At 46.6% G+C, this 9,395-nt stretch overlaps 1 long non-coding RNA gene across 1 annotated transcript; it reads left to right on the top strand.

The window, feature by feature from the left end:
* The first annotated feature begins 6,049 nt into the window (after positions 1-6,049).
* LOC309337498 lies at positions 6,050-9,395 on the top strand. The gene is made up of 2 exons (XR_014154362.1): positions 6,050-6,969; positions 9,190-9,395. It is a non-coding gene; the product is annotated as an uncharacterized lncRNA (long non-coding RNA).

Genomic DNA, 9,395 nt, shown 5'->3' with positions numbered 1-9,395 from the left:
AATCAACATTGCACAACTGGGCTTCCTGCTTCTTTCCTCCCACTACAGCCCCCACCTCAATCTGTTGTGGAAGGTTCCCTAAACCCTCTGGAGAAAACTTCTGGGTGTTTCAGGAGGATAGGAAGACTGTTTGGCTGGCGTTGGTTTCCACCCATGTTTTGTAAAGAGCAGAGTTCTTTTGTCAAAAATGCAGCACTGGGAAGAGACTGGTTGCCTTCTTTTTCATGTCTTCTAAGGCAATTCGCTTGACAAAATTCACCAGGACTGATATGCTACCCATCAGTGCAGATATACAGAAATCCCATGGACACAATCCAACACTGCATTCAATATACCTGAAAGACTAAGCAGCTTTTAAATGCTAATAAGTAAATAGTGCCTGCTATGCACATACCTCTTTCTGAAGGACAAATAGTGCCCTGGCAATGTTGAATAAATCTTAGGAGTGCAAAGGGGGATGTGCACTGAAACACCCTTGGTTGAGAAAACAGAAATATCACTGCTTATTCTTAATATCATGTTCCCTTGTCTGCACATAAAGGTAAAGGGACCCCTGACCATTAGGTCCAGTTGTGGCCGACTTTGGGGTTGCGGTGCTCATCTTGCTTTATTGGCCGAGGGAGCTGGCGTACAGCTTCTGGGTCATGTGGTCAGCATAACTAAACCGCTTCTGGGACACCAGAGCAGCGCACGGAAATGCCGTTTTACCTTCCCGCCGGAGTGGTACCTATTTATCTACTTGCACTTTGATGTGCTTTCGAACTGCTAGGTTGGCAGGAGCAGGGACTGAGCAACAGGAGCTCACCCCGTCATGGGGATTCGAACCGCCAACCTTCTGATCGGCAAGTCCTAGGCTCTGGTTTAACCCACAGCACCACCTGTGTCTCTTTGTCTGCACATAGGGTACTGCAAAACACACTTTCTGACTTTAAATTGGCCCTGGAGTCAAGAGCAAGGATGGAGGGGAAAGGTCATGGAAAATCAGGCTACCTCCCAGAATGTAGGGATACCTAATAACAAGGATGTGGGGCACGAAAATGTCCCATGTTTAATTGCTGGCATCTCTGGGTAGGGCTGGGAGAGATCTGTTCTGAAATCCTAGAGAACTGCTGCCAATCTATGTAGACAGTACTAAGCTAGGTGGACTAATACGAGTTAGTATAAGGCAGATTCCTATGTACAGGAAAAAATCATGACACCATTTACTAGGCCAAAGTGTGTTTTTGTGCTCCTTTATTTGCTTTTTATTCAGGCAATAAATTTCAGGTGATTTGCAAGAACGTGGTGGTTATTATTTAGACAAATGCAATTAATAATAAATAATATGTTTTTGCAAATCACCTAAATAAAAAGCAATTCAGCAATATCACTGAGAACCATTTCACAGTCCATGATTCTGCATAAAATCCAGTTTATATGTCAGTCGTATCCTGCTCTTCCTCCCTCTGGTGTTTAAATAGAATAATAATCTCAGTGCTAGCGGGTATCAAACATATGTTTGAATGGTATCCCCAAAAAAGACTTCTCTAGAGAATATTACTGTAGACTAGTAATGTGTAACTAGCCTTGTTTTGAACACAGACTATAAGCAGGTATGATACTATACAATCCCCTGTTCTGAATTTAAGCATAAAAAACAGCAGGCTAAAGATTGATCCCCAATGGGCCAGGATTTTGTCCGTCACCTATCTATCTCACTAACTGGTTCTTGGATTCCCTCTCCCTTGTAGCCTCCCATATAAATGTAAGGCTGTCATTCACTTCTATGGAGAAGAGTTCATTGTTGCCCTTGGAGAGAATGCTGTGATCAGGCCCAAACCTGCGTCTCTTTGACACTGAATGATTCAGCCTCCATCATATGGACCACTGAATCACAGTTACATTCTATGTCAATGGGTTGCTGAAATATTGATACTCTATAACAAGTACTGTTTCAGAGGGATGGGGCGGGCAGGTGTGAAGGACTCCCTGGTCCTGAATGGGATAACTGTGCCCCTGAAGGAACAGGTGCGCAGCCTGGGAGTCATTTTGGAGTCACAGCTGTCCATGGAGGCGCAGATCAATTCTGTGTCAAGGGCAGCTGTCTACCAGCTCCATCTGGTACGCAGGCTGAGACCCTACCTGCCCACGGACTGTCTTGCAAGAGTAGTGCATGCTCTGGTTATCTTCTGCTTGGACTACTGCAATGCACTCTACCTGAGGCTACCTTTGAAGGTGACCTGGAAACTGCAACTAAACCAGAATGCGGCAGCTAGACTGTTGACTGGCTGTAGCCGCCGAGACCACATAACACCGGTCTTGAAAGACCTACATTGGCTCTCAGTATGTTTCCGAGCACAATTCAAAGTGTTCGTGCTGACCTTTAAACCCTAAATGGCCTCGGTCCAGTATACCTGAAGTAGCGTCTCTACCCCATCGTTCAGCCTGGACATTGAGGTTCAGCGCCAAGGGCCTTCTGGCACTTCCCTTACTGCGAGAAGTGAGGTTACAGGGAACCAGGCAGAGGGCTTTCTTGGTAGTGGTGCCCTCCCTGTGGAACACCCTCCCATCAGATGTCAAGGAAATAGAACTATCCGACTTTTAGAAGACATCTGAAGGCAACCCTGTTTAGGGAAGTGTTTAATGTTTGATGTTTTATCGTGTTTTTAATATTCTTTTGGGAGCCACCCAGAGTGGCTGGGGAAACCCAGCCAGATGAGCAGGGTATAAATAATAAAGTAGTATAGTAGTACTAGTAGTATGAGGAAAATGTGTCCCTCCAGCACCCATCATCCCTTACCCCTGAAGCTATTAGGACTTGGAATCCCATCCCTGCTCTATAAAGACCCCACCCCTCATTACAATGGGCATATATCTAGAGTTCATGTGCATACAACTGCATGCCATAACTGCATTAGCACACTTAGAAAAAATTAAGATGCTGTCTTCCCTGAGAAGGCTGTGCTGATCCTCATTGCCCCTCCATTGATGATCTTCGATGTCTCTTCCATAAACTATGAGTAAATATGCATAGGATTGCACAGTTTGCGGCATTTTATTGGAGGGAAGGTAAAAAGAAGCTAAATCCTTGATAAAATGGCTATAAGAAAAGTGCATGTATCGCAGGCTGTCTTTAAAGGCCCAATAGCTGCTTCACTTCTAAACATTGCATAGCCATGAAGGCTCACTTTCCATTTCATATGAATTCATCATAACTGATTGATAATGTACAGTTAGTATGTATCTGTCCAAGATAACAAGTCAATTTTTTTAGTTCCCAAGTTCCCTACTACTATGTCACCAATAACAGCTTCCCTCCAAAAACGGACAGGTTTCTTTTAAACTGTGTCTTACCAGCCTGCCCAGTTAAATTATTTCTCTTACGGTTTTGCAGACATAAACCTGAAACTGTATGCCAGATAATAAGAGAGAGAGAGACCCAAGAGGTATTGTATATTCTTAATCACTTAATAGCAATGACAACTCAAAGGAAACGAGAGATCAGCTAGCCTTTGTGCTTCCTTGGAAGGAGGAGAAAAAAATACCCATAGCAAAAAAAACTGTGTGAGACCTAATCTCTCGAAACTGGTTTGGTGCTTGAATGAAGTGAAGTCTGTCACTGTTCCTCTGTGTCGTCTATGAACTGTATTTAGAATGTGCTTGAAGAGCCAGCGCTGACCCACACTGTTCTGATTTACAGACGCTTTCTCTTCCCCCGTCCTCACCCCCAAGTATTTGATTGCCAAGTCACTCATTGGGTACAATTGTGCTTTTTTGCCTGCAGTCAGCCTCCTCTTTCTCCTTGTGCTGGATGCCTTCAGCGATGGCACAATCCAGGCTAGTGACATCCCCAGTTTGTTAACAAAATGAATCAGAAGGAAGAGGCTGGTTAGACATGAAAAGCTATTTCTGCAGAACGGCTTGACGACTGCCAAAAAGCAGGCAGGGAAGGAAGTGGAAAGAGTCATCTTGGCAGTTCACGAGATTTTATTTTTTAAAAATAATATGACACCAAAGGGTCTCTGGTGCCCTCCTTCCTGTATCAGTTGGCTTTAAGAAGCCACATGGTGCCCTCACTTCCAATTATACTAGCAAAATTATTTCCAATATCATGGGTGGAATTGGGCGGTTGGGGGGAGGACTTGCATATTGCCAGGACCCCTGCAGGGTTCAATATGTGTCTCTGCTGCACAAAGGGATGCATTGCACCCTCTCTGTGAATCCCGGGACCCAGTGTCCCATTGGGAGTGGTAGGGCAGAAGGCATGGAACCCAACAGTAGGTGACAACACAGCCAGCGACAGGCGGAGCCAGCAAATTCCAGCTTCGTCCCCATCCTCCTCCCTGCTGGACACTACAAGGGCAACACTGAAAGGATGCAGATGGCAACCAGTACCACTCTCTAGGCCAGTGTGAGGGCGAGGTTGGTGGGACAATGCCCCTGTTTGCCCTAACTGGCTGGCCTCCACTGGAGAGGAGGCAGGCTTTCTCATCACTGGAACTGTGCCTGAAAATCCAGTGCGTAAGAAAAATTAGCAGCCAGTCACTTATATGGACAGCAGCCAAAGGGTCACAGTTAAGGATGGCTTGCTTTCTGCCCAAGATGTGCTTGGGCTGTTCTTCTGAACAGCTTTTCTTCTGAAGAATATCCTCCTACAAGCCTTAAGGCTCTCTTGCCCCTGCTGAAAGAGGGTGGCCTTTTACTTCAGGCAATGTGCAGAAGGAAATGTGATGTCGGGGGGGGGGTAGAACTAGAAGTGCAACCTCACTCCATAGTCATCATAGTAATGAGCACATGAACAATATGTGAATAGGGCTAAAATGTGGTCGTGTAGCATCCTCATGATCTGTGTTCTACCCACTTAGCCACACCTTTCAGGATACCCCCTTCCCCTTTACCACCTTTCCTCCCCCACCCAATAGACAGCATTCAGTGCCCACTGACCTTGCTCTGTCCTCACTGGAGGGTGGACCACTAGGTCAAATGGGGCACTGCCCCAGCAACCTCAATCTGTCCCCAGCCAGTCCCCTCCTGCCTACCTGCTTACTTCAACCAGTCCATATGGGAGCACTTCTAGTCTTCTTCATCCTCCTCCTCCTTAGTCTCAGTGTTGCCCTTTGAAGAACTCAGCAGAGAGGAAGATGGCGAGAAAACTAGAATTCTTTGGCTCTGCCTGTTGCTAGCACTGGTTCCATATAAGGCTGCTCTCCCTGCCTTCTGCCCCACCAATAACCAATGGGTACCAGATACCACCAGCAATATCTCTATGTGTGAGAGCCCTCTTCAGCCATCAACCCAGAGAGCTCCTGTGTTCCTTGATGTGGTCATGCAGGATATGATCCTTCCTCTCATCTCAGTTGGAAGAAGAAGGTGGAACCCCAGGTCACCCTGTATTTGATTTCTCCTACCCAGCATTACTGACTAAAGGAGCATCAACCTTTGGAGCTGGGGATATGGAGAGGAGCCATAGCTCTGTACGAGAGGCTGTGCTTTGAATCCATTAAGTTCCCAGTTAAATCCCTGACATCCTCCTCCAAGGATCTTTGGTACCATGATGGCAAAGTTGTCAGTCTGAGACCTTGGAGTAGTCCAGGGATGGGAAACCTGTGACACACAAACTTGGTGGTGTTGTCCTTTAACTCCCATCCACCCCAGTCAAAATAGTCAACAGTGAAGGATAATGGGAGTCCAACAACCTTTGGGAGACCACAGGGTCCCACCCCTGCAATGGACAGTACTGGGCCAGATAGACCAACTGGTCTGGCTCAGTATAACATAATTTCCCATGTGGATATATGTAGCTTGTGTGTTCTCATTCTGAGTGGCGGCATTTGTTTTGTTTTGTTTCATTTCAATTATGCTATGGCTGCCTACTGTGAAATACTGACCACATTTTTATTTTTATTCCATACATACCTATTCACACACCCTAGGATAAAAGGGTGGTTTTGTGTTCATGTTATATTTTTAAACTCTTTGGAAAAAGATGCACCAAGTACCCGCATATGTCCTCACAAGTGCAGGTGCCACTTCCCTCTGTATACATATCCCCAAGTCTGCTGCCATCTCCACCCCCACCCCAATCTACTAATCCACGGAAATATAGGTGCGCCAAACAGGAATCCATACTGCAGTGATGAGCAGTACGATAGTACTTTCAGGAATATGTATCAGCAAGTCCAGCACTATCAGATTAAGGAGAATGCAGGAGACCAACGAGGAAAAAAATGGAACAAAGAGAATGAAGGTGGAATAAACTCGCAAAACCATTCCATTTCCAAGTATAAAATAAATACCAATGTCAGAACATTCTCTAGGGGAAACTGGACAGGTACAGAGTCTTCTGCTGTATGAAGCACTCCTGGACTCTTCATAGTTAGTACACATTCTGCTATGGTCACAACAGGAGGCAGAACAATGGGTGCTGTGATGTCATACAGTTGTTGTAGAGAAAAACTGCAATAAGATGAAGCAACCAATCTTGCTTTTTTATTAGTCAGGGATTGATTCATAATGATCTGAGAGGTAAGAAGAAATCTGTCCCTATATCATGTGATGGGAGATTTTCTGCCTTCGTTCGGAGCCAGTGACAAGGCTCCTTGCTTCAACTCTTCATTGTCTATATAGGTTGCCTTCCCCTTCCTTTCTTCTTTTTAGACCCTTCTCTACATTTGTTCTGGACACATACTGAATTGATTTGTGCTTGTAGCTGTGCTTTGGGAACATACAGAGACCTCCATCAGGGTTGGGTAGCATTCACAAGGAGCTGCTATTGGGAACATGTGTGCACCTGCTCACTCATCCAGCAATGCAGATTCTAGGTTAGCAAAGGAGTGACTAGGGAGCTCACCCACGTTTCAGATGTGTACCAACAGCTACTCCTAGCTATGCCTTCGTGGATGAAGATCTGAAGAGTTCAGGAGAAATCCCCATTGGCCCTTGGTAATTTTCACCATGAGATGATTTTACCTCGTCAGTTTCATGTGGCAGGTGCGTGTGTGTCTCTGTGTGTATATATACACACTCCTCCCCCACATGCATACCTGGTGACAGATGGTGTTTACCACTGCAGTGGGAAAGCTTGAGAACAAACAAGCTCCCTGATGTGGTAAATACCAGCTTTTCGGTACGTGGGGGTGCGTTGATGAGAAAGTCATTGTGGTCCATGGGAAATTACGGCACTTGAAAGAGTCACCATTCGGATGGCTAGCTCTGTCTTTGCCTGCTCCAGGGGGCAATAAAGAAAGAGCTGGAAGATCCATAGAAGGACCTTGTTTGGGCACCCACACCAGTCATAACCATCATCCAGGTGCCTGGGGGGGGGGAGGAGGAGACCCTGGTGATTCTTCAGGGGCTACCAGGAATTCCTTAGGGTGCGGAACTTGTGGCCTTCCAGATGTTGGCATTCATCAACCCCAGCCAGCATGGTCATGAGAGCTGCAGCCCCCAACATCTGGAGACTGACAGATTCTCCTCACCCCGCTGAATCACTATAGATAGCTATAGGTCTTCATAAAAACTGGGGGAGTTTTTGTTGTTGTCAAGAGTATCCAACAGCAAAGCCAGAGTCAATGCAGGCACAGTCCACAAACACAGCAAATGGCGCTTCAGACTCCAGACGATGGGTAGGCAAACTAAGGCCTGGGGGCTGGATCCGGCCCAATCGCCTTCTCAAGTGGACGGTCCGGGAATCAGTGTGCTTTTACATGAGTAGAATGCGTCCTTTTATTTAAAATGCATCTCTGGGTCATTTGTGGAGCCTGCCTGGTGTTTTTACATGAGTAGAATGTGTGCTTTTATTTAAAATGCATCTCTGGGTTATTTGTGGGGCATAGGAATTCATTCATTTCCCCCCCAAAAAAATACTAGTCCAGCCCCCCACAAGGTCTGAGGGACAGTGGACTGGCCCCCTGCTGAAAAAGTTTGCTGACCCCTGCTCCAGACCTACTAGGTGAAGAAGGATGGCAAAGTGCCCCTTCTCCTCTCCCTGTCCCCGAAATAAACAGTGCCTACCTGTTCATATTTTTTTACCTGTTAATCCAACCCTACCAGACCCAAGATGCCCACCGCCTTTCTGGGGCTTAAGAGGAATCTAGCAGCGGTAAATGATGGGGAAACCTTGCCCCTCCTGAAGACCTCACCCTAATCTCCAACACTTAGGGACAGTTTTAAAAAACAGTGTATGAATTTTATTATCTTTCCCCAAAATGCAGTGGGTCCGCAAATCCCCATTCATACCCTAATTGGAAAGCTTTGGAGTGCATTGCTCAGGACAGGGGAGTGGAGCTTAAGGATGGGCCGTTCAGCAATTGGGGTGGGGGGTGGGGGGCAGGGGCAGGACATGCCAATGCATTTCCCATCCTGATTTGGGGGGGGGGCAGTTGAGGGCTGCACTCCATCCCCACAGCGGGGGCTTTTCTTTTCTTTCTCCCCACCAGCTTTGAGCAGGCCTGTTTGAGATTGGCCTTTTTATGTTTGATCTAAAGAATAGTTGTTGGCCAATTCCATCTTTTCATCACTGTTCTGCCAGGCCTAGATCCAAGCGGCTTGTCAGATGCTCATTAACTCCCCCTTTGGCTCTTTGCAGTGTGTCTCCTAAGCTCATTGTGCCAAGAACTCGCGCTTCTTTCTCTCCCTTTCTCTGCTCCATCAGGGAGACAAATTACTTTCCAAAAAGGGGGATCGCCAGGGATGGTTTAATGAGAATTTCTGCGGGGCTGGGACTGGTGGAAAAAGCGATGTAGTTAACATTCGGTGGACTTAATTGGACTTTTCTCTTCTACCTCCTTCAAAAAAAAAACTCCGAAGCTATCCTGTTAATCTCTCATTTGTAATCAATTGTGTTGACTCAACAAAAGTCTAGGTCGTCCTTTCTTCCTGTCCCAGACAATCCTTTGTTGCCTCTAAATGCCTCATTCTTGAGTGCTCCTGGTCTTGTAGATGGGCTCGATTGTTGACAGTTCATTATTGCGCTTTTGTCCATTTAATCTCCCTCGCTGTGTTTTGCATGTGCATGCCTTAATGAGCTCCGTTGGCAATTAACATGTTTCTCGCAGCAAACTGGTTGCTCAGACGTTTGGAGGAGTGGAGTGCAGGAAAAGGGCAACGCAGCTGCCTTGCAAGGCTCCCCGCTTTCCCAGCCCCGGCACACAACTCTCTTTCCCTCCCTTCCTCCCTCCCTCCCTCCCTTCCTCTCTCTCTCTCCTCCAGGCAGAAAACTTGCCTCCCTTGTCGATCCACCTGGGACAACCTCCCTCCGCCACCAAGGAAAGAAAGGGGGGAGGCCGTTGATTGGGCTGCGAGGGGAGGCCTCCAACGCTCAGCCAGGCAAATGGAGTTTACACCCAAAGGGTGTTTGTGTGTTATTTGTTGTTTTTTTACTAATAAAAAAAATTCTGCACGCCTGCAAAATCCTG

This window comes from Podarcis erhardii (genome assembly GCF_964252035.2).
Source record: "Podarcis erhardii genome assembly, chromosome: 2".
NCBI lineage: Eukaryota > Metazoa > Chordata > Lepidosauria > Squamata > Lacertidae > Podarcis > Podarcis erhardii.
This window is presented reverse-complemented; position numbering and strand designations above follow the sequence as displayed.